Below are 26,442 nucleotides of genomic sequence, written 5' to 3' on the forward strand. Positions count from 1 at the left end.
CATATTATATTCCCCGTTGAAAACTTCAACTAGTTTGTCATCAATCACCAAAAAGGGGGAGATTGTAAGTGCATCTAGTGCCACCCCTAGTTGGTTTTGGAGTATTGACGACAAACCTAGTTGAGGGACTAATGTGTTTGTGAGAATTGCAGGATAACACAGGTAGAAGTCCCTCATTGATTCGCTTTTCCTACCAGAGATGACCCCTAAAAATGTATGAAGACATTGAAGTCAAAGGTGGTATGTGAAGACATTCACATTGAAGACTATGACAAGAGAAGACCTCGCGTGAAGACTATGGAGCACGAAGACTTAGCAGTTTTGCCGTTCTGTGTTTTTCTTTGTTGAGTCATAGGAACCACCGTACTGTTAAGTGGGGTCCAAGAGAACCAGTCAGAATGACTGAAGTGATGCTTGACCAAAATCACATATCTTCGAGTGAAGACTATGAGAGCAAATCTTGTCCAGAGTTGGATAAGTCAGCTTTGCTTTTAGCCCAAGTAAAGTTGCCGTGTGTGTTTGAAATCTGACCGTTGGAACACGTGTCAGTTCCTTAGTGACCCAGGGTCATTTCGGACAAATCGGGTCGGGTTGCCTAGTGGCTATAAATAGCCCACCCCCTACAACCATAAACGGTTGGCTGCTCAGAGTTAAAGCACGGCTTCTGTCGTTTGAGAGCAACCCACCTCGAAGCCTTTGAGAGAGAATTCCTTGAGAGGATAAAGCCCTAACCACCCAGAGCCAAAGAGTGTTAGGCATCACTTAAGTCTTCCTGTCTGTGTGATCTGAAGACTTATTACACTTGAGGACTGTGAATCCTCCAGCCGGTTAGGCATCGCGTTCTGAGCATCCAAGAGTCATTGTGGATCGCCGGTGAACGAAGTCTGTGAAGGTTTGGAAGTCTACCTTGAAGACTTACCAGAGTGATTGGGCGAGGTCTGTGTGATCTTAGCTCAAGGGGAATATGGTGAGGACTAAGTGTCCTGAGCTGCGGTTCAGGACTAGGTGTCCGGGACTGTGTGTCCTCAGGTTTAAATACCTATCCGCCCTAACCAGACGTACAACTGTCACCGCAGTTGGAACTGGTCTACCAAACCTTTGTCTTCATCCCGCACACTGGTTCTATCCTTCCCATCTCTTTATTTACAGTTGGCTCTTGTGAAGTCAGTGCCTATTTGCATTATTCATTTGTCTTCACTGTTTGCCTGATCCTTACTGCCTAGCTGTTATTAGTCATTGTGATTTCACTTCATTGAATACTTGACTATGGTCTGCCTAGTGTAGTCTACCTTCCGCCGCATGGTAATAGGTTCATTTCTATCATTTGTCTTCAAAACTTCCATATTTTGAAGACTTTCATAAAAATCGCCTATTCACCCCCCCTCTAGTCGATATAATGCATTTTCATGTTCAATTAATGAAGACTTACACTCTAAGTGTGAATACATTAACGCGGAATTTGACTTCGGAGCACCACGATAATTGTGTGCCGTGTCTGGGTCTAATACTTCCTATACGGTGGGTAACGCCACCACCAAACTTTTGCTTGAAGTATTTTCTGTTGGCGTTACATTTGCAAAATCTTCGCGTTTGGTTTGTCCTTCAATATTAACATGACTTCATGTTTATCTTCACTATATTGATTTGGTCTTATTCGGATATATTCATATATTAGCGTTCTGTCCTCTACAACATTCACTTGTAGCTATGTCTTCTTGTTTGAATCTTTTGAACTAAGTGAATGTGATCGGATCCTAACCTCTCTATGCTCCCGTCTCAAATCTATCTGTCCAAATCATATGCATTCTATTGAAACTGTCGAATGTCTTCTCTGCGTCCTTGTCAGCAGAAGACACAGAGACAAACATTAAATCTGATTTAAATGCTCTATCCTTTTTGCCTGAAACCCGGAGAAGTGGGAACGACCACCCGACAATCCAGACGTGCGTGGGAACATGGAACAACTTCCAATGTGTTGCATGTTTGCCACGTGTCCTTCAGATGTGAATCGCTAGGGGCATCTGCATAATAACACTATGCCATCACCGTCCTTATAAATACACGCCTCACCCTAGTCATTATCTCCTCTTCCACTTCTCCTTCTCGCACAAACCCTAGCTCCACCGCTAGCCCTCGACGACGCCGGCGACGAAGCGCTTAGCTGCCGTGACCTCACCGACGCCGTCCTCACGCCGACCGCAGACATCGTCTTCTCCGCCGTCGCCATAGGTGTCCTCCATCGCCAAGTTAGGGCACAGAAGATTGAACTGCTCGGCCTCATCTTCTACTTTGTCTAGCAGTTCCTCAAGTGGTAAATAAGAGCTCTTTTTGCAGTCCTTTTGATCTGATAGATTCATCCTTCTCAACCACAAGTGGTTTTTGTCCCAACAAATTGAATCTATCCTATTTTGCATCTCATAACATGCCTAGTATGTTCACTTATGCTTCACAAAGTAGTTAGATTCCTCACTTGTACTTATTCTTGGATTCGTACAAATCTGGAACCAACTCTCAACATATGAGTGAATGTCTTCGCACTATGAGGTCAATGTCTTCTAAACTGATTTATCTTCAAAATCTTCTGAGAATGCATATGACCTCTTCCCCTTCCCTCACATCTCTAATGCTGTCACAGGTACATGTTCGTGAGAGAATCCCTTGGTTCTCATAGTCTGCATTCATTTGCAGAATTCTTACAACGTCACATCAATTCTCCCGAAGCTAGTTCGTGTCTGACCAGCAGACGGAAGCCTTTGCAAGTTCTGAAGCCATTCAGTCTAAACTTCATGGCGACAGAAAAATCGGTTAGGAAGGGCGGCAGACAGCGCCATGAAAACACTGCTAAGGACCTGCCACCGGATCTCTATGAGCTATACAAGTCGGATCTAGAAGAGACCTATGGAGAACGCAAGAACCGAATCCAATGGATTCGAAGACATTAGGCAGATGAATGGTTCAAGTACAAATTTGTCACTGACGAATATGCTGAAAAGAATGCCATCAAGGGCCCCTGGGGAGATATTATATACAAAGGTCTTCAGCCCAAGTCGAAGTCCAAAGCTATTTCTCAAGGCTTCTACCCTTGCATGATCCGTGGACCTCAGCCTGCTAATGCCGACCCATCCTCTCTGTTATGTTGTCGTGAAGACAATCTCTTTAAGCGCAACTTCCAGTTTGCCAAAACTTCTGCCAAAGAGAACAAGAAGTCGCTTGGGTTAGACTTCAACCCCGGTCCCTCTGCTCCTCGTGCCGACGACACACGCGATGCTGAACTCAATATTGTTGGGCCCTTCTACAACCTTGAAGGTCTCATCACTCACATTCAGGTTCAAGGGGCAGCCGTGGATCACTCTGCAGATGACGTTGATTCTGACGAAGCGCCTGCACCACCGAAGCATGTGAAGCAAAAGAAACCAAAGGCTTCAAAGCCCTCCTCTGCACCAAAAGTTTCGCGGGCGAAGCCTCTGGTCACTGCACCTCCTGAAGCCAGTGTGCAGTCTGAAGATCTCTCTCGCATCTCCAAGTCTGACAAGATGAAGAAGTCCATGCAACCAACTGGTCAAGCATTGACCCCTGGTGCCGTTCTGAGGAATGAGAACGAAGTCATTAATCTGTCTAGCGACGATGATCTTGGCGATGATGCTCTTGAGCTGCTTATAAAGAGCAAGCAAGAGGCAGAAATCTTCAATGATCTTCCCCTCTTTGATGTGGAGATCCTGTACAAGTTCATTGATGAGTGGTTCGACAGTCCAGACCTCAATTTTGATGATCTTCAACTCCAAATTGGCCTCAGTGTCTACTTCCATGGAGCCATTGCTCCTGAGCTGGCTCTTGCACAGAGAATTGTTGAGCTGAAGCACAAGATTGACTATGAAAAGGCTCAGTTCAAGAAGCACATGGCCAAGCTCAACGTGGCAGACGTCCAAAACTTCAAGGTCATGCTGCATGAGCTCAAGGAGGCGTTCCACAAGAAATGTGAAGAAGCTAAAGGTTCTCGAGAGCGCATGAAACACCTGGCTGCCAACTGTGTTCAAGGCTACAATGAAGCTGAAAAGCGAAAGGCTCTGGGGCGACCTGACATCGACCCCAGAATGGCTGCCAAGAAGAAGAAGAAGCCTGCTGTGGCCCAACCTGAAGCATTAAGGTAGGAAGAACCTCACATTGTCTTCCCTGCCAGTATGACAGACTCGAAGCCTAAGGTCCCCACAGTGGCTTCGGAGCTCAAGAAAACAAGGGAAGCTGAAGCCAAAGCCTGCAAGCGCAAGATCAAGCACACCACTGACGACGCTCCACCGACGAAAAAGAGAGAGACAAAGAAGAAAGATCGGGCTGCTCCCACAGAGCCCCTTGTTGTCGAGCTGATCTCAGTGGCTCGTCATGCGTCTGAACATAGTGAGCGACAGTTAATAGTTCATGAGCCTGCTTCCACAGAGGCTCCTGAAGCTGAAGACATTCCAACTGTTGACCCCACCGTAGCTGAAGACATTGGTCATCAAGACAATGTTGAAGATGATGAAGTCCTTCCTCAGATCGAACACAATGTGGTATCATCGCCTGTTCTCACAAATAGCGAACTCATCAGCATTGGTCATCCATTGACGCCAATTGCTCAGGATGACTCATGGGCTGATCACCCACAAGACTCCCCCTGTCAAGAAGAATCACCAAGTACTCCCCCACCTCAAGTCACCACTCCGGTGCTTGAAGATAATGACTTTGTGGCCCAACCAACTCCATCTTCACAAGCGTCGCCAGCGTTCCGCAGGCTTCGCAAAGGACCAAGGCCACAGGTCACTCTGTCAAGTGTTTCAGAAGGAGAAGAGCGCCAATCCGTTTCATGCCAAGTCTTTCCTGAAGCCTCTCCTACTGCGAACATCCCCGAGTCTGAAGCCAAAGCGGCTGAAGATATTCCGGCTGCATCAGCCGATGAACAAGAAGAGCCAAGAAATGAAGAAGAATGTGTTGCTACACCCCAACCAACCCTGAAGTTGTTCTTGAGGAGAACATGTCCGACCCTCCAGCTACTCGAGTGGAGGTTGATAACATTGAGGCGACCACCAACACCCATACTGAAGCCAATGCCATTGTCATGGCTAAAGCTACTGTGGCGCCTGAAGTTAATGTGGTGCCAGAAGTGATTGCACCTGAAGCCAATGCTGCTCCTGACGCAAATCTGCAGCCAGAAGTCAGTACTACTGCCACTGCCACTGCTCCTGTACCGCCTCCACGGCCACACACCATCGAGCAAGCATATGATCATGGTCAGCTGGTCACTGTCAAATGGCCCATTCTGGTTCCTCCACCTGCTGCTGGTCCGCAATTTGACTATCATATCGAGCACAGGCCTCAGGTCCAGAAGCCGAAGCCAAGGTTGCCCAGGTTTCCAGGTACAGCAACCTCACCAGGATCGTTCAATGCGAATGGCTTTAATGCGCACAACACTTTCTTTGATAGTGCCAAGAACCCCTATTCCATGCCAAGAATTTCAACTGATCGGTTCTGGAGCTATCAGCAGCGCAGTTACTATTCGTGTATTCTCTATGATCAAGGGCGCATCTTTCCTCATATGCGTCTAGACAGCGAAGCCATGACTGGCCTGCCTTGCCTAGAAGAAGCCCTTGACTGCTTCAAAGATGCTGGTCTTCTCCCATTTGTGACAGCAAAATAACATTGGAATGAAGAGTTTCTGCTTCAATTCTATGCTACCCTCCACATTCGTGGCTACAACAGGGATCCGAAGACATGGATCCTTGAGTGGATGACGGGTGATGTACATCATGAAGCTAAAGCCCAAGACATCATCGAGCTTACATCCCTGCCCACTCCCGGCGAACATTATGAACCAGGTTGTCAACTACACCAGAATGCTTTGGAGAGCATATTCCAGAAGCCAGAGCCTAATTTGAGCCAAATGCTGAGCATGATGAAGCCTCTGCCATGCGACGCTGAATACCCAACAGAATTCTTTGTTGAAGACCTCGAGTATCTGCCCCGCACCATTTATCATATCATCAGGCGTACTCTATGGCCTGTCAAAGGACATTCTTCTGCAGCGACGCTTGAAGGAGCAATGAAGATTTTGGTTTTCTATATCTTCAATGGCATCTGCTTCAATGCTCAAGACTTTTTCATCAGGCAATTGGCTGCATCTGGCTCCGACATCTTTGGTCTGAAGTTCTACGCTCCATAGGTAAAGCACCTAATCAAGCTTCACTCTGCAATCAACTATCAGCCTTCTGCACGTAATCATCTCATATTCTTGCCAGAGGTTGATCTGTCTATTGAAGCCATCTACCCATAGCCTGCCAAAGAGCCTGTTACTCTTCACAATGCTGATCACCAAATCTTCTCACAACCCATTGAAGGAGCCCAGGCCGTTTCTCGTGTTTATCCCTTGGCTGGCAATACACGTGCCCCTCGCACCCAAACTGAAGCCACTGAAAGCACCATTGCTCAAAGGCCTCGGAAGCGATCTCGTGTTCTCAATGACCAAGAGCTTCTCGTCGCTCTACATCAAAAATAGGACAAGCATCATGACTGGCTTAAGCGTCAGATGCAAAGCCTCTTGGTGGACGTCAATCGCATTCGCAATCTTGCCACAAGAATGCCTTTGTTACACATGAAACCCGTCGGAGGTCATGGAAGAGTTTGACATTGCTTGGTGCTGAAGCAGATCTTCAAGACGACGGCTTCATTGAAAAATTCAAGTTTGAATCCACTCCTCCAAGGAATGTTGTCTTGCGTCAAACTCCGTCTCTTGAAGACTCTGACTATTCCTCCTCAGCTGGAACGGTGAATGCAAGAGTCATAGATGATCAAGATGATGCTACTTCACCACCTCCAACTTTAGCGCGTGTCAACACTGCACCAAGTTCTTCTGCACTGCCAAACACCAACGCCGACCCTGCATCTTCTCCTACTCCTTCTGGAAACGAGTAGAGGCTCTATGTCTTCAAACCTTTTTGGTCCTTACTAACAAAAGGGGGAGAAGCATATGAGTTGATAGTCTTCAAGCGGGTCCAAATGGGCGGTTGCTTTATATTTCTGCCTAGTGTTTACAACTCTCGCTTTTGATACATCTGGTTCTTTGAGTTGTAACACTTAAACTTGATGGTCGTCTGCTACTTGTTTGCTATTCTGTGATGCGATGATAAATTCCGCATGTGCGATGATAAATCCCGCACGAAGTCATTTTGCAGACGTCCATTTTTCATTATGCATGTCATTATCTTTGTTATATCCTTTCATGCATGATGAACTATCTTCATAACTAGAAGAGGAGCTCCGCAAGTACAACCTGCCATGTGCATTTGCATTCAAAAGCAAAATACTTATATGCACATCTTCAGGGGGAGTCCTTCTGCTACTTACGAAGACAATACCTAAATCCTTTACAACTTCACATACTTTTATCCCCGTTGAAAACTTCAACCAGTTTGTCATCAATCACCAAAAAGGGGGAGATTGTAAGTGCATCTAGTGCCACCCCTAATTGGTTTTGTAGTATTGACGACAAACCTGGTTGAGGGACTAATGTGTTTGTGAGAATTGCAGGATAACACAGGTGGTGGTCCCTCATTGATTCGGTTTACCTATCGGAGATGACCCCTAAAAATGTATGAAGACATTGAAGACAAAGGTGGTATGTGAAGATATTCACACTGAAGACTATGACAAGAGAAGACATCGTGTGAAGATTATGGAGCGTGAAGACTTAGTTGTTTCGTTGTTTCCTTTTCTTCTTTGTTGAGTCATAAGAACCACCGTACTGTTAAGTGGGGTCCCAGTGAACAAAGTCAGAGTGACTGAAGTGATGCTTAAACAAAATCCTACATCTTCGAGCGAAGACAATGAGAGAAAATCTTATCCAGAGCTGGATGAGTCAACTTTACTTGTAGCCCAAGTAAAGTTGCCGTGTGTGTTTGAAATCTGACCATTGGAACACGTGTCAGTTCCTTAGTGACCCAGGTTCATTTCAGACAAATCAGGTCGGGTTGCCTAGTGGCTATAAATAGCCCACCCCTACACCATAAATTGGTGGCTGCTCAGAGTTAGTGCACGGCTTTTATCGTTTGAGAGCAACCCGCCTCCAAAGCTTTTGAGAGAGAAATCCTTGCGAGGACAAAGCCCTAAACACCCAGAGCCAAAGAGTGTTAGGCATCACTGAAGTATTCCTGTTTGTGTGATCTGAAGACTTGTTACACTTCAGGACTGTGAATCCTCCAGCCGGTTAGGCATCGCGTTCTGAGCATCCAAGAGTCATTGTGAATCGCCAGTGAACGAAGTATGTGAAGGTTTGGAAGTCTACCTTGAAGACTTACCTGAGTGATTGGGCGAGGACTGTGTGTCCTCAGCTCAAGGGGAATAAGATGAAGACACGGGCTTCTGAGTTAAATCTCAGCCTCCCTAACCAGACGTACAGTTGTCACAGCAACTGGTCCAAAAAATCATTGTGTTCAACAAGCAACTAGTTCTATCCATCCCTTCTCTTTATTTACAGTTGGTACTTGTGAAGTCATTGTCTGTTTGCATCATCTGTTTATCTTCACTGTGTGACTGTTTGTTCTGATTGGCTTCATACTATCTTCCATCCTGATCCGTACTGCCTAGCTGCTATTCGTCTTCATGCTTTCATTTCATTGTATACTTGACTATGGCTTGCCTAGTGTAGTCTACCTTCCGCTGCATGTTTATAGGTTCATTTCTATCATTTGTCTTCGAAACATCCATGTTTTGAAGACTTTCATAAAAATCGCCTATTTACCCCCCTCTAGTCGATAACTAGCACTTCAGTTACATAAGCTTTGCTTCCTACAAAGTTTATCATATGATTTATTTGCTCCATGTTGCAGTTTGTTCATCATGTGATTCTTTTGCTAGCCCAACTTGGTGGCAACATTGTAGAAGAAAACTGAGAATAAGACATTTACCATGCATCATTGTTGGATCAAGTTGAATGGCCAAAGAAAATGGAGTGAGTTTGCCAATTCACTCAAGACTGCCAACGCTAAAAGTTGCTCGAGCTCCAAAATGGATGAAGATGGTGAAATGAGTGGAGTTTGTGTTGGAGGAGAGTCTGCACTGGCAAACCACGTGCCAAGGTCGAGGGGAAGAAGTGGGAGCCTAGAGGGTAGAGCGCAATGGAGCGGCCAACCAAATGTTGGAGAAGTGGGCGGACACCATGAACAAAAAAGAGGTGGTAAAATGCCAAAAGAAATGAACTCAAGGAAGATTAGAAGGATGAGAGGTTCAAAGAGTTCATGGAGATGGAGGCAAAGAAGATTGAAATTAAACAGAAGAGGCTTGTAATTGAGACAATTTGTGAGAAGTCCAAGGTTAAGTACGTCAAGGCGGGCGACTTGGATGATGGTGGAGTGGTGTGGATTCACCATATTGTAGTGGCATCATTGTGCCCGTATGCAAATGGTGATGAGCATCAATTCATTCGGTTTGATGGATTTGGATTACAAACTTTATTCGAATTGTTGACATGTTGAATTATTTGTCATGCACTTTATCTTCCAATTGTTTCGAGGTGATATATCATCAAATTGTTTTGGGTTGTTGCAAAATGTTGAAATTCAACTTAGAAAAAAGGAGGCGGGTACATAGAGGATTCTTGGGGCTAACATTAGGTGTTCGTGTGTCCACAAACATGTCTAGATGTGTCTGACGACATACGGAGGTGTCCATTCGGGGTTTTGCCTTATAGATGCCCTACCGCGTATCCTTAAGATTATTTTTTACATCATTTGATTTTGGGGTTCGTAGGATTTTAAACCATGGAATTTTTTTATTACCATTTTACTGCACATAGGAAAATTTTCAACCATGCAACATCTTCATAAAATCGATGAATAGACAACATTGACTTTGACGACAGCTTTTGATGAGAAAGAGAGTTGGACGTTGATACGTCTTAAATGTATCTACTTCTCTGAACACTTTTGCTATGTTTTCTCCTCTAATTTGCATAGTTTGGTTAAGAAACTAATAGGACTAATGTTGTTTTTAGCAATACTTGCAATGGTGTTGTCTTCTATGCAAGAAAACTCCCCGAAATTTCTGAACATTTTTTGGAAAAGCACTAACATTTTTAGACAATTCATGAATATTGATTTAAAATTAAGAATATTATTTGAATTTGTTAACAAATTTTATTTTTTTAGATTTTTGAATAAAATTTGAAAGCGGGATTTTTCTCAGATTCCATACAATTTTCTAAAATGGGAATGTTTTTTGAATATATGAACGAATTTGGAAAATGGTATATATTTTGTATTCCTAGAACAATTTTTTGATTTTGTAAAAAATAATGAAAACAGGATCATCTTTAAAAAAATCTGAAAATTCCGAAACATTTTTTTAAAGGAAAGTTTTTGAAAAAAGAAAATAAAGAAAATTAGCAATATGAAAAATAAAAATAAATCAAAGAAAACAATCAATCAAAAGAAATAAAGAGAATAAATAATGGACCTTATCTGGTTAGGAAACTTCTAGAATGTTCGCATAACCAGATCTGTCGTACTCTAAATGACTAACTCATTTTCATCGCCACCTCGGCATGGTCTGTTTATTTGATTCACAGCTTGACACTTAATGCGTCCTATAGAATTTACAGCGAGGCACAACGACATCTCTTCTCAAGGACACTCTAAATGGCTCGCCATATTAGCAATATAGGTAGTTCCGCATAAGTTTTTAAAACAATGCATCATACCTGTCAAAAAAATTATACAATGTAAAAAATGTTGGCATAGGTTTTGAAAACAATGCTTCATTTCTGCCAAAAAAGTTAAAATTTATTTGAACGATGCTTAACATGTATTCAAAAATGTTCTGAAACATGTATTTGAAAAATGATAATATTGTATTTCTAAAAGTATAAATGTGTGTAAAAATGTTTTTGATGTACACGTCAATAATACAACATGTATAAAATTAATCATGTATTTGAAAAATATTAAAGGTGTATAAAAATGTTTATTATGTACAATAAAAATGAACAATGTGCACGAAAAATGTGGACAAGTGTTGAAAATTGGATAAAAAACCCAAAAAAATCCGATGAGAATAGGAGAAAGAAACAAAATAGCAAGAAAAACTAGGAAGAATTGAAGAAAGCTGTTACAAACAGAGCCATAGCTCCAAACTCGACCTGGCTTAATAGCAGTACACGGTAGAAACACGAGAATCGCGCACCCCTCTTGCGGCTTTCGGCCGATTGTTGTAAGCCAGCTTGCATGGAAGAGGATGTACGTCAGAGGAAAAAGATGGTTCCTACACGGAAAATGCCAACGGAGGCCGAGCTCCACGGAGCTCGGTATTTTGAAAAAATAATCAAGTCATATTTCAAAGTTTCAAATAAATTAAAAAAAAATCCATGGAAACCTATTAGATTTCCGTATGCACGTGTGAAAAAATCATTTGAAAATTTTGTATTTTGTAGGCTGTACAAAAAAGATAAAATTCCGGCCCAACAACGAAAAAAGTGGCCCATTTTAGAAATACGTTTTTGTCTTTTTTCCGTACGCCACGTGTGAAAGTATATGGTTATGAATTTTTGCACGTACGCAATACACATATGTGAAAGTGTCTACAAATATTTTTCAAATTTTTTCATGTAGTGGAAAATCGTATTTTGAGGCTCGGCCTCCAAAAACCCTCACCTGGCTCGTACACCGTTTCCTGGCACCTCCTATATATGCCTTCCACACAGGGGCTGCTAATCTGGGTCGTCCCATGTACGGTATCATGATTGCGAGATGAAAAAACGCAAAAGGGTTGAGCGCGATTGAGATGTGACTCAAAACTGCGATTTCGTGGTAGTTCGCGCGTTGTGCTAGCCGCTCCGACTGACAACTTCTCGTATTAGAATTGCAGCGCCACGCTTAAAGAAACATATAGCAGCAGCAAAACTTAAACAACATTTCACAAAAAAAAAACATGCGAGGAGTCGAACCGAGGACCTCCAGCAAGTGAGCAACACCAGTACCACCGGAATCCTGGCATTTAGTACATAACATGGCAGTCCGCCTTATATGGACATGAGCCAAAACAGATTTAAACTATTTTCCAAATTTTGAACGTGTATTTCGTTTTGCAAAAAGTCAATATTTTTCAAAACGCAAATATTTTCATATTTCATATAAAAAAAACTAAAACTCGAACCATTTTTGGGAATCTCAAACATTTTTTCAAAAAAGGAACAAAATGAAAACGAGAACATTTTTTGAAATTATGAAGAACTTCTTGAAAATGCAAAACATTTTCAAATTTAAAAGTGCGAACAGTTTTGGAAATTACAGACAAAATTTTTAACATGCGAACATTTTTTAATTCCCCGAATATTTTTTGAAATCGGAGTCAAAATTTTGAAAAACATGAACATTTTGATGATGTGAACAAATTTTGAAAGCGGGAACATTTTTTGAAATTTCAGAATTCTTTTTGAATTTGAGAACAAAATTAATAGATGTCAACAGCTTTCAAAATTCCCGTAAATAAATTAGGAATTTGCGAACAAAATTTAGAAACATGAATTTGTTTCAATTTTTGAATTTTTTTTGAAAGCTGGAACATTTTTTTGAATTCCCCCAAAAAGTCAATTTGGGAATATATTTGGAAAGCAGAAATATTTTCTGAATTAGTGAAGAAAAAACTAAAATGCGCTCATATTTTGAATTTGCAAACAAATTTTCAAAACATGAATATTTTTTAATTTGTGAACAAATTTTGAAAGTAGGCAAATACCGAACATTTTCTAAATTTGCGCACAAAAATTTAGAATGCAAATAATATTTGAATTGGTGAACAAAATTTAAAGTAGGAACATTTTTAGGAATCTGAAACTCTAAGTTATTTTATTTTTTTCTGTTAAGAAAGAAAACACATTTGAAATTCTAAACATTTTTGAATTTCCTGAAAAAAATCAAACAGGAACATTTATAAAAATTGTGTAAAATTTAGAATATGAGAATAGGTCTTAAAATTCTGAACATTTGTTAAACAGAAAAAGAAAAACAATTAAAAAAAGAAAAGAAAAGGAGAAAGATCAAAAAAAGGAAAAAGGGGAAAAAATAAAATATAAAAGAAACAGGAAAAAAGATAAAACAAATTGAAAATGTTAGAAAAAAAGAAAAAATATTTCATAAAACCGGCTAGAACCTTCCAAAAGGTTCCAAAAACCAGGATGTGAGGATCGGTTTGATTGATGTGCGGCACCCCGACAAGTTGATGCCTTATGCGTTGAATAGGGTGTTCCCTCTTTCCTAACGCTTCAGGCGCCGGTCATATGTCATTTGGCAAACCGGGACACAACACTTCATCCACATTGAGCCGGCTCCATTTTTTCCTACTCCCTCCGTTCCAAATTACTAGTAGTAGAAATGGATGTATCTAGAACTAAAATACATCTAGATACATCCATACTTGTGACAAGTAATTCGGAACAGAGTGAATAGTTTTTAATACGGCAAAAGTGTGCTTGGCTCAGATTAGAACCAGCGATCTCCACATTACCCAGGAAAACTACACGGCCTTTTCTTCTTTTAAATACTATCTCCAGTCGTTTTTTTCTATTTTTGATGTGGGTTTTTTCTGAACCAGTTTTTCGTCTTGCTTTTTCTTTTTATGTTTATTTTCCTTTTTCTCCTTTTTCGTTACGCCTTTTTCAAATTGCACAATTTTTTGAAAATTGAGGAACATTTTTTTTCAATTAGATAATCTTTCTTAAATATTGATGCACTTTTTTCCAAATTTGATGATGTTTTCTCAAATCGATGAACCTTTTTTCAAAATTGGTGAGCTTTCTCGAACCGTTTTTTCGTTATAGTGTTTTCCCCTCTTTTCTTCTAGTGTGATCGAGCGGACTAGGGGAAACAAAATACGAAATCTACATGGGCCGGGCCTCCAGAATTGGCGTGTGGGCGCCAGGGAGCTTCCCTGGCGCCTGAAGTGCTGAATAGAAGCTACCAGATCGTCTAGGCACCACTGGGCGCCTGTTTTTTCTTTCTTTTGGTTTTAATTTTTGGCAAAATTCAAAAATGTTCACGAATTCAAAAAATTGTCACAAACCCTAAAACATTGCGATTCAAGACATGTTTTCATGAATTTCTAAATGAAATTGAAATCAAAAAATGATTGTGAACTTGAAATATGTTCATGAATTCAAATGACGATTCTGAATTCAAAACTTAGTTGAAAATTTCGAATCTATTCACAAATCTATACAAATGAATTCAGGAAACGTTCATGGATTCAAAAAAAGATTTATGAAAATGACATGAATTTTTGCGAATTTAAAAAATCACGAATTCATAATATATTCACAATATTTAAAACTTCTAGTGATTTTTAAAATTGTCCGTGAATTCAAAAAATGGTTCTGAATCAATAATCTTTGGGAAAAATGCACAAATTTTTTCATGAATTCTAAAATGATCACGAATTTTGGAAATGTTTGCTCACAAAATGACTTTTACCAGAACTTGAAAAATATGTGAACTCAAAAATTAATTTTCATTTCAAAAAATGTTAAGAATTTCAAAATTATCCACGAATTCATAAATGATTTTGATTTCAAAAAATCTTCGCGAAATATATAAAGGACAATTGATTTTATTCACCTAGCTGGGTCACACTCGACAGGTTTACCCCTAGTCTTCGAAAATACTCGTTCCCGTTCGAAGCACTTTGCTCGCCTTATTCTTTTGCTCTTTGACCGTTTGACTGTCATTTAAAAAAATTCTTAGTAACTCAGAAAAATGCAAATAAGATATCAAAATTATAAGAAAAACATCACGTGTATGTACATGTGATTTGTATTCATGAAAAAGTATTGGAAAGTCATCATGGTCGGTTCACGACCTGCATCGAGAGTCGGTTGCCCAGTATACATCTCCAATGTTCTATAATTTTTTATTGTTTCATGTTATATTATCAATCTTGGATGTTTTATATGCATTTATATGCTATTTTATATCATTTTTTGGACTAACCTATTAACCCAGTGCCTAGTGTCAGTTTCTGTTTTCTTTACTTGTTTTTGTCTTTTAAAAAATCAGTATCAAACGAAATCCAAACACGATGAAACTTTACGGTGATTTTTCTGGACCATAAGGAACCCTAGAAGGTTCGGGAGGATGCCAGAAGACGTACGGGAGAGCCAAGAGCTCACGAGGCGTCCCCTCTGAGCTCATACTCCCACGCAACTCCGTTTGACCTAATTCCACCTTTATAAATTCTCAAATATTTTCAATCCAATAGAGAGCCACCGGAAACATTTTTTTCGGGTACTCTGCCGGAGTGGGAATCGATCACGGAGGGCTTGTACATCATCTTTGCTGCCTTCCGATGATGCATGAGTAATTTACTACAAACCTACGGGTCCATAGGTAGTAGCTAGATGACTTCTCTCTCTCTCTCTCTCTTTTATCTTCAATACAATGTTTCCTTCGAACATACCGCACCTCCGCGTTCAGCACACGTTCAACTCGATGACGTCTTCGCCTTCTCGATCCAGCAAAAGAGGCGAAGTAGTAGATGAGTTCCGGCAGCACGATGGCGTGGTGACAGCGGTGGTGAAACTATTTCTGCAGGGCTTCGCCAAGCATAACGGATTTAAGATGGAGGACGAACTAGGGGGAGAGGGGGCGCCAGCACACGGCTTGGTGAATCATGGTGTCCCCCAGGGGCTAGCCCCACACCTCTTTTTATATGTTGAGCCATGGGGTCATTTCTTGGAGAAAGAGCCTCCTCAAAGTCGGTTTGGAATGCAAGGAAGAGTCCTTCTCGGTTTCCAGTAGCAAATGTCACGGTTCTCGGCGTCTGGCCCAGACGCCAGGGTCCCTGACCTCTATAAAACATCCTTTTGCATCGACCTAAAGCCCCGTGGGCCTTACCCCTTGGCCCAACCATATCATCCTATATATCAATCTTTACCTCCGGACCATTCCAGAGCTTCTCGTCATGTCCATGATCTCATTCGGGGCTCCGAACAACATTCGGTCACTGTCATGGACTTAGCGCGGCAGATGGCCTAGCAAAAGGACTTAGGTGTGGAGCCATCACAGCTAGGTTAGTTTGAAGGGGTTAAACGGGACAAAGGACACAAAGGGTTTACCCAGGTTCAACCCCTCTCAATGAGGTAAAAGTCTACTCCTGCTTTAGGTTGTATTGCTTGGGTTTCGATTACGAGGGAGCGAATACGCTTGACCTAGTTCTCGATTGATTGTTCCCTTTAGTTAACCCATCGTTGGGTCACCCCTTTATATACAGGTGGATGCCCGAAAGCTTACAGAGTCCCGGCCGGCTCACACAAACATGACCGGCTCGCTTTCTAATTAAGCCCGCCTTATAAAACAAGTTTAACATATGGCAGCTCATCCCTTTGGGCCTCAAGTCGCCTTTGGGTCTTGGACCTTCAATAAGTCTGCTTCATGAACCGCCATCTTCATATCTCCTTGGACCTTATCGAGCTTCTTCATCTTTAAGCCGCTAGTGGCATGACCCGGCCCCTCCTGGGCGGGTCATACCCAGTAGTTATATCCCCAACATTAGGCCCCATGTTGATTTGAACTTGTTCACATCAATCTTCTTTACTTGACTTAGTAGAATCTTCCATCATCAATTCCTCATGAGTTTGCTATAACTCGCCATGACGCCAGCTCATGGAACCGCGGTAACCTGCCATGATATCAGGCGCATTAACTGCGCACAAAGCCCATGATATCTTAACAGATCCTTATCTTAATGAACCCCTGAAAACCGAGGCGTCTTGGTAGCCACATAATCATTTTTCGGCCTCCTTGATTCCCGTGCATGCCATCTATTCACTTCCTTATAAATAGGGACAGGGGGTCCTCATTTTCACTTTTACCCTGGCCCCTCGTCTTCATCTTCCTCCTTGCGATGCCTCAACAGACCCGAGCTCCACCGCCGTTGTCTTCCTCCAGCGTCCTCAACTCCGACCGCTGCATCAACCTGAACGGACTAGAAAACTGCGGCGTGCCTCCGCTGTTCATTAGCATCAGTAAGTATTCCTTTTCCCCCGTAACAGATCTGCATTAGGGTTATGCCATTCGTTGGTGTTCCTCGTTGTTCTTCATTTCTCTCCTTAGAACGTCTGGTTGGATCTGAATACAACACCGGAGTTGTCGGTAGCAGTTGTAGCATCCCTTTTCAATCGCAAAAAACACCTTCTCTATACAAGAGCTCATATGAGCACACGAGTTCTTCTGCTACCGCGACCTTAGGTTTAGAATTTATTTTCTTTTCTGAACTGATGTAGATCCAAAATCATAGAACTGATCTGTGGAACCTGTTTGTCTATCACTTAGCAAAATTTCACTTATAGATCTGTTGCACTGCAATCGTGCGGGCGGCTTATACGATAAGCCGTAACCCGCCATATAGCATTAGTCCTCTTTTTAAGCCGCCAGTATATGTGCACAATCTGTATAACCCGACATCGTCTTCTGGTTTAACCATGCTGACATTTATAGCACTTATTTTTTGATCACTAGCCGGCTTAATAGCATAACCTTAATCCATCAATATTTTCCTTTTTAGGCTTTCATCAACAAAATGACCAAAACTGTTACCTCATGCAACTGGGTCGCCTCCCGGGTTACCGAGCAGACGCTAAACGAGCATGTTCAGGTGGGCGTCTTAGCTGCAAAGAATGTTATTCACTGGAGAGTCCCAGGAACTGAGACCACCACTGACCCAAAAGAAGGCGAAGTTATAGTTTTTACTGATCACATGCTCCGAGGGTTCACACCACCCGGCTCAAAATTCTTTTACGATGTGCTGCACTTCTTCCAACTCCATCCGCAACTTCCAAGTGGGCCCAACTCTATTTTAAATATCTGTAACTTCCAAGTCTTTCGCAAAGTGTATCTTCAATAGGAGCCCACTGACAAATTGTTCAGGGAATTCTACTACCTGAACCGCCAGACCGAGTTCACGGACGGGCCCAGCTTAGTGATACGTCTCCAACGTATCTATATTTTTTGATTGTTCCATGCTATTATATTATCAACCTTGGATGTTTTATATGCATTTATATGCTATTTTATATGATTTTTGGGACTAACCTATTTACCTAGAGCCTAGTGTTAGTTTCTGTTTTTTTCCTTGTTTTTGAGTTTTACAGAAAAGAATACCAAACAGAGTCCAATTGACGTGCCAATTTTTGATGATTTTTTATGGACCAAGAGAAGCCCTCGGAGTAAAAGAGTTGGGCCAGAAGAGTCCCGGGCCATCCACGAGGGTGGGGGTGCGCCCTACCCCCCGGGCGCGCCGCCCTATCTCGTGGATGAGTCGAGCACCCCCCTGACTTGTTCCCGACGCCAAAAATTCCTATAAATACTGAAACCTCCAGAAAATAACCTAGATCGGGAGTTCCGCCGCCGCAAGCCTCTGTAGCCACTGAAAACCAATCTAGACCCATTCTGGCACCCTGCCAGAGGGGGGAATCCCTCTCCGGTGGCCATCTTCATCATCCCAGTGCTCTCCATGACGAGGAGGGAGTAGTTCACCCTCGAGGCTGACGGTATGTACTGGTAGCTATGTGTTCTCTCTCTCTCTCTCTCGTGTTCTTGATTCAGCACGATCTTGATGTATCGCGAGCTTTGCTATTATAGTTGGATCTTATGATGTTTCTCCCCCTCTACTCTCTTGTAATGGACTGAGTTTTCCCTTTGAAATTATCTTATTAGACTGAGTCTTTAAGGATTTGAGAACACTTGGTGTATGTCTTGCATGTGCTTATCTATGGTGACAATGGGATATTCACGTGATCCACTTGATGTATGTTTTGGTGATCAACTTGCGAGTTCCGTGACCTCGTGAACTTATGCATAGGGGTTGGCACACATTTTCGTCTTGACTCTGGTAGAAACTTTGGGGCACTCTTTGAAGTTCTTTGTGTTGGTTGAATAGATGAATCTGAGATTGTGTGATGCATATCGTATAATCATACCCACGGATACTTGAGGTGACATTGGAGTATCTAGGTGACATTAGGGTTTTGGCTGATTTGTGTCTTAAGGTGTTATTGTAGTGCGAACTCTAGGATAGATTGAACGGAAAGAATAGCTTCGTGTTATTTTACTACGGACTCTTGAATAGATCGATTAGAAAGGATAACTTTGAGGTGGTTTCATACCCTACAATAATCTCTTGGTTTGTTCTCCGCTATTAGTGACTTTGGAGTGACTCTTTGTTGCATGTTGAGGGATTGTTATATGATCCAATTATGTCATCCTTGTTGAGAGAACTTGCACTAGTGAAAGTATGAACCTTAGGCCTTGTTTCAACGCATTGCAATACCGTTTTTGCTCACTTTTATCATTAGTTACCTTGTTGTTTTTATATTTTCAGATTACAAAAACCTTTATGTACCATACATATTGCACTTGTAGCATCATCTCTTCGCCGAACTAGTGCACCTATACAATTTACCATTGTATTGGGTGTGTTGGGGACACAAGAGACTCTTTGTTATTTGGTTGCAGGGTTGCTTGAGAGAGACCATCTTCATCCTACGCCTCCCACGGATTGATAAACCTTAGGTCATCCACTTGAGGGAAATTTGCTACTATCCTACAAACATCTGCACTTGGAGGCCCAACAACGTGTACAAGAAGAAGGTTGTGTAGTAGACATCAAGATCTTTTCTGGCGCCGTTGCCGGGGAGGTTAATGCTTGAAGGTATATCTTTAGATCTTGCAATCAAATCTTTTTGTTTCTTGTTTTATCACTAGTTTAGTCTATAAAAGAAAACTACAAAAAATGGAATTGAGGTTACCGAATATGCTTCATCATTTTAATGTCTTTCGTGAAAATAAGGATTCCGATAATTGTGCCAAAGTGTTAGAAGAAGAATGTATTAAAATGTTTGGCACTAAATCTTTGAATGATGAGCATGATTGCAATGTTGTTAGTATGAACTCTTTGAATATCCATAGTATTAATGATGATTGCACTAGTCATGATGAAAATGTCTCTTATAAGCATGTCATTTTTTGTGGAGTGCATAGAGTTTACAAGTACACACCAAATAGGGAACATAAATTTTGCAAGAGGCATAAGTATTTAGAAACTAAATGGTTGCAAGAAAGGCTAGATGTTTATGCTGAAAATTTAATTTTTTTTGCCATCCTTGTGAACTTTGCAATGAACATGGTCATTTAAATATCCAATGCAAATTGTTTCATGATCGAATCGTGTCCAAAAATTGTGATAACTTGATTTCTCTTGCACATCATAATGAACTTAGTTTGCTTGTGGGTTATGAAGAAATGAAACATATAACTAAGGATCTTCCAGAATTTGTCCTTGATAAAGTTCTTGATTTTGATCTAGAAGAAATTTATATGTATTGTGCGGTGAATTGCATTGAAAATCCTTATATTGCCAATTACATAGAGACAAGAAAACAAATAGAAGATCAAGAGAATACTAATGAAAGGGAAGAGACTTCCCAATATCCTCCTATTATTTCTTATGATGAATCAGGTAACGAGGATGAGCCTTCTATTCAACCAATCTCATTAATAAGGAGATCCAAAAAGAGGATTAAACCCACACATGATGTGAAGAAGAAAAAGAAAAGACTGAGAAGCAAAGGTAAAAAGGTATCCCTCCCAAATGATGTTGCTCCTATTACTCATTGTGATGATGATAGTTGCTATACTATTGGTGCTATCCATACTATTAATGATGAGAGTGATTATGCTTATGATATGAAAAGGCCCAAGCTTGGGGATGCTATGTATGATGAGAATGACATGTTTGAGAATTTATTTCCTGCAATTAATGTTTGTCCCAAGCTTGGGGATGCTATGTTTAATGAACATGATATTTTTAGTCTCCCAAGTTTTGATGAGCAAATTTATTATGATGATAGCATGCCTCCTATTTATGATGATTATTGTGATGATACTTATATTATAAAAAGTAGTGATGATTATATTTACAAAACTTGTCATGATTATGTTTACCCTTTTCCTGAACATTACTCTTTTAATGTGGAAACAATTTATAGTATTCGAGTTTCTTATGATACTCCCACTATTCCGAATAAGAAGAATTTTGCTTATGTGGAGAGTAGTAAATTTTCTATGCTTGGGGATCATGAAAATAATGCTTTATGTGATGGTTATATTTTTGAATTCATTCATGATGCTACTAAAATTATTATGAGGGAGGAATATATGCTCGTAGTAATTGCAATAATACCAAGTTTCCTCTCTATGTGCTTAAAATCTTGAAGTTATCCTTGTTTTACTTTCCTATGCAAGATGATTCTTGTTCCCATAAATTGTTTGCTCACAAAGTCCCTATGTATAAGAAGTGGGTTAGACTTAAATGTGCTAGTCATATTCTTCATGATTCTCTATTTATGTTTCAATTCTTATCTTTTATGTCAGCATCATTGAAATCATCATGCCTAGCTAGGGGCGTTAAACGATAGCGCTTGTTGGGAGGCAACCCAACTTTATTTTTGTTTTTTACTTTTTGTTCCTGTTTACTAATAAATAATTTATCTAGCCTCTGTTATGATTGTGTTTTTATGTTTTAATTAGTGTTTGTGCCAAGTAAATCCTTTAAGATCTTCTTGAGCAATAGTTGTTTGATCTTGCTGTAAAAAACAGAAAGTTTGCGCTCACGAAAATAATTATAATTTTTTACCAGAGAGCGATAAAATACCCATTCCAATTTCAGTAGATCAATATACAAATTTTCCTGGTGGTCCTAATTTTTCAGAATTTCTGGAGTTACCGAAGTATTCGAAGTAGTCAGATTACTACAGACTGTTCTGTTTTTGACAGATTCTGTTTTCATTGTATTGTTTACTTATTTTGATGAATCTATGAGTAGTATCGGAGGGTATGAACCATAGAGAAGTTGTAATACAGTAGATATTACACCAATATGAATTTAGAATGAGTTCACATCAGCATCTAAGTGGTGATTTATTTTCTTATACTAACGGAGCTTACGAGTTTTCTGTTGAGTTTTGTGTTGTGAAGTTTTCAACTTTTGGGTAAAGATTCGACGGACTATGGAATAAGGAGTGGCAAGAGCCTAAGCTTGGGGATGTCCAATGCACCCCAAGGTAATATTCAGGGACAACCAAGAGCCTAAGCTTGGGGATGCCCCGGATGGCATCCCCTCTTTCGTCTTCGTTCATCGGTAATTTTACTTGGAGCTATATTTTTATTCACCACATGATATGTGTTTTGCTTGGAGCGTCATTTTATTTCATTTTGTTTTGCTTGCTGTTTGAATAATATCCCAAGATCTGCTTAAATGTTAGAGAGTCTTCACATAGTTGCATAATTATTCGACTACTCATTGATCTTCACTTATATCTTTTGGAGTAGTTTGTCGTTTGCTCTAGTGCTTCACTTATATCTTTTTAGAGCACGACGGTGGTTTTATTTTGAAGAAATAAGTGAACTCTCATGCTTCACTTATATTATTTTGAGAGTCTTTAGAACAACATGGTAATTTGCTTGGGTTATGGGTTTAGTCCTAATATGATGGGCATCCAAGAGGGATATAATAAAAACTTTCATATAAAGTGCATTGAATACTATGAGAAGTTTGATACTTGATAATTGTTTTGAGATATGAAGATGGTGATATTAGAGTCATCCTAGTTGAGTAGTTGTGAATTTGAGAGATACTTGTGTTAAAGTTTGTGATTCCCGTAGCATGCACGTATGGTGAACCGTTATGTGATGAAGTCGGAGCATGATTTATTTTTTGATTGTCTTCCTTATGAGTGACGGTCAGGGACGAGCGATGGTCTTTTCCTACAAATCTATCGCCCTAGGAGCATGTGTGTAATACTTCGTTTCGATAACTAATAGATTTTTGCAATAAGTATGTGAGTTCTTTATGACTAATGTTGAGTCCATGGATTGTACGCACTCTCACCCATCCACCATTGCTAGCCTCTCTAGTACCGCGCAACTTTCGCCGGTATCATACACCCACCATATACCTTCCTCAAAACAGCCACCATAACTACCTATTATGGCATTTCCATAGCCATTCCGAGATATATTGCCATACAACTTTCCACCATTCCGTTTATTATGACACACCCCATCATTATCACATTGCTTCACATGATCACGTAGTTGACATTGTATTGTGGCAAAGCCACCATTCATAATTTTTCATACATGTCACTCTTGATTCATTGCACATCCCGGTACACTGCCGGAGGCATTCACATAGTCATATTTTGTTCTAAGTATCAAGTTGTAATTCTTGAGTTGTAAGTAAATAAAAGTGTGATGGTCATCATTATTAGAGCATTGTCCCATGTCAGGAAAGGATGATGGAGACTAGGATTCCCCCACAAGTCGGGATGAGACTCCGGATGAAAAATAAAAAAAGAGAAAAAGAGGCCATAAAAAAGAGAAGGCCCAAAAAAACAAAAAAAAACAAAAAAATGAGAGAAAAAGAGAGAAGGGGCAATGCTACTATCCTTTTACCACACTTGTGCTTCAAAGTAGCACCATGATCTTCATGATAGAGAGTCTCCTATGTTGTCACTTTCATATACTAGTGGGAATATTTCATTATAGAACTTGACTTGTATATTCCAATGACAGGCTTCCTCAAATTGCCCTAGGTCTTCGTGAGCAAGCAAGTTGGATGCACACCCACTTAGTTTCTTTTGTTGAGCTTTCATACACTTATAGCTCTAGTGCATCCGTTGCACGACAATCCCTACTCCCTCACATTGATATCTATTGATGGGCATCACCATAGCCCGTTGATACCCCTAGTTGATGTGAGACTGTCTTCTCCTTTTTGTCTTCTCCACAACCACCATTCTATTCCACCTATAGTGCTATGTCCATGGATCACACTCATGTATTGCGTGAAGATTGAAAAAGTTTGAGAACATCAAAAGTATGAAACAATTGCTTGGCTTGTCATCGGGGTTGTGCATGATTTAAATATTTTGTGCGATGAAGATAGAGCATAGCCAGACTATATGATTTTGTAGGGATAGCTTTCTTTGGCCATGTTATTTTGAGAAGACATGATTACTTTGTTAGTATGCTTGAAGTGTTATTATTTTTATGTCAATATTAAACTTTTGTCTTGAATCTTATGGATCTGAATATTCTTTCCACAATAGAGAAGATTACATTAATGAATATGTTAGGTAGCATTTCACATCAAAAATTCTGTTTTTATCATTTACCTACTCGTGGACGAGCAGGAATTAAGCTTGGGGATGCTTGATACGTCTCCAACGTATCTATAATTTTTGATTGTTTCATGCTATTATATTATCAACCTTGGATGTTTTATATGCATTTATATGCTATTTTATATGATTTTTGGGACTAACCTATTAACCTAGAGCCCAGTGCCAATTTCTGTTTTTTCCTTGTTTTTCAGTTTTACAGAAAAGGAATACCAAACGGAGTCCAATTGACGTGCCAATTTTTGATGATTTTTGATGGACCAAAAGAATCCCTCAGAGTAAAAGAGTTGGGCCAGAAGAGTCTCGGGCTGTCCACGAGGGTGGTGGTGGTGGGGGGGGGGGGGCGATGTCCTATCTCGTGGACAACTCGGGCACCCCCCTGACTTGTTCCCGACGCCAAAAAAATCCTATAAATACTGAAACCTCCAGAAAGTAACCTAGATCGGGAGTTCCGCCGCCGCAAGCCTCTATAGCCACCGAAAACCAATCTAGACACGTTTTGGAACCCTGCTAGAGGGGGGAATCCCTCTCCGGTGGCCATCTTCATCATCCCGGCGCTCTCCATGAGGAGGGAGTAATTCACCCTCGGGGCTGAGGGTATGTACTAGTAGCTATGTGTTTGATCTCTCTCTCTCTCTCTCTCTCTCTCGTGTTCTTGATTCGGCACGATCTTGATGTATCGCAAGCTTTGCTATTATAGTTGGATATTATGATGTTTCTCCCCCTCTACTCTCTTGTAATGGATTGAGTTTTCCCTTTGAAGTTATCTTATCGGATTGAGTCTTTAAGGATTTGAGAACACTTGATGTATGTCTTGCATGTGCTTATCTGTGGTGACAATGGGATATTCACGTGATCCACTTGATGTATGTTTTGGTGATCAACTTGCGAGTTCCGCGACCTCGTGAACTTATGCATAGGGGTTGCTACACGTTTTCGTCTTGACTCTCCGGTAGAAACTTTGGGGCACTCTTTGAAGTTCTTTGTGTTGGTTGAATAGATGAATCTGAGATTGTGTGATGCACATCGTATAATCATACCCACGAATACTTGAGGTGACATTGGAGTATCTAGGTGAAATTAGGGTTTTGGTTGATTTGTGTCTTAAGGTGTTATTCTAGTACGAACTCTAGGATAGATTGAACGGAAATAATAGCTTCGTGTTATTTGACTACGGACTCTTGAATAGATTGATCGGAAAGGATAACTTTGAGGTGGTTTCGTACCCTACAATAATCTCTTGGTTTGTTCTCCGCTATTAGTGACTTTGGAGTGACTCTTTGTTGCATGTTGAGGGATTGTTATATAATCCAATTATGTTATCCTTGTTGAGAGAACTTGCACTAGTTAAAGTATGAACCTTAGGCCTTGTTTCAACACATTGCAATACCGTTTTCGCTCACTTTTATCATTAGTTACCTTGCTGTTTTTATATTTTCAGATTACAAAAACCTTTATCTACCATCCATATTGCACTTGTATCATCATCTCTTCGCCGAACAAGTGCACCTATACAATTTACCATTGTATTGGGCATGTTGGGGACACAAGACACTCTTTGTTATTTGGTTTCAGGGTTGCTTGAGAGAGACCATCTTCATCCTACGCCTCCCACGGATTGATAAACCTTAGGTCATCGACTTGAGGGAAATTTGCTACTGTCCTACAAACCTCTACACTTGGAGGCCCAACAACGTCTACAAGAAGAAAGTTGTGTAGTAGAAATCACTTAGAACTAGGGGGCATTTCAATTCAGAGGCAGGAAGAAGCCACGTTTCCTGCTGCTGCACCTCCCAGCCATCCTAAGGACTGGAACCAGACTTGGTTCTATTGCAAAGGCACCTCTCCAAAAGGCGAAAACCCTCTGCCAGGCTACCGTGAAACCCGGCTTAGCAACAAACATCCTCTCCCGGACCGGATCAACACAGAAGAACAGGCCAAATATATGCCCATATTTTCAAAGATTAGAGCCTTGATGGTGAATGGTCTGACCATAGTCAATCTGGTTCGCTGCTGGGTCGCATGGAGGATCTTGCCCTTAAACCACCGATCCGGCTTAATGTGAGTATACCGGTGATGTCAAAGATCCGCTGTGTTACTCTTCAATCCATCTAGAAGATAAACATATCAACGATATGACCAAGACTCTACTCAACAAGAGCTTAGAGACTTGTAGCAAAGTGGGGCTAAACCCC

Source organism: Triticum dicoccoides, chromosome 3A (genome assembly GCF_002162155.2).
Source record: "Triticum dicoccoides isolate Atlit2015 ecotype Zavitan chromosome 3A, WEW_v2.0, whole genome shotgun sequence".
NCBI classification, from domain to species: Eukaryota; Viridiplantae; Streptophyta; class Magnoliopsida; order Poales; family Poaceae; genus Triticum; species Triticum dicoccoides.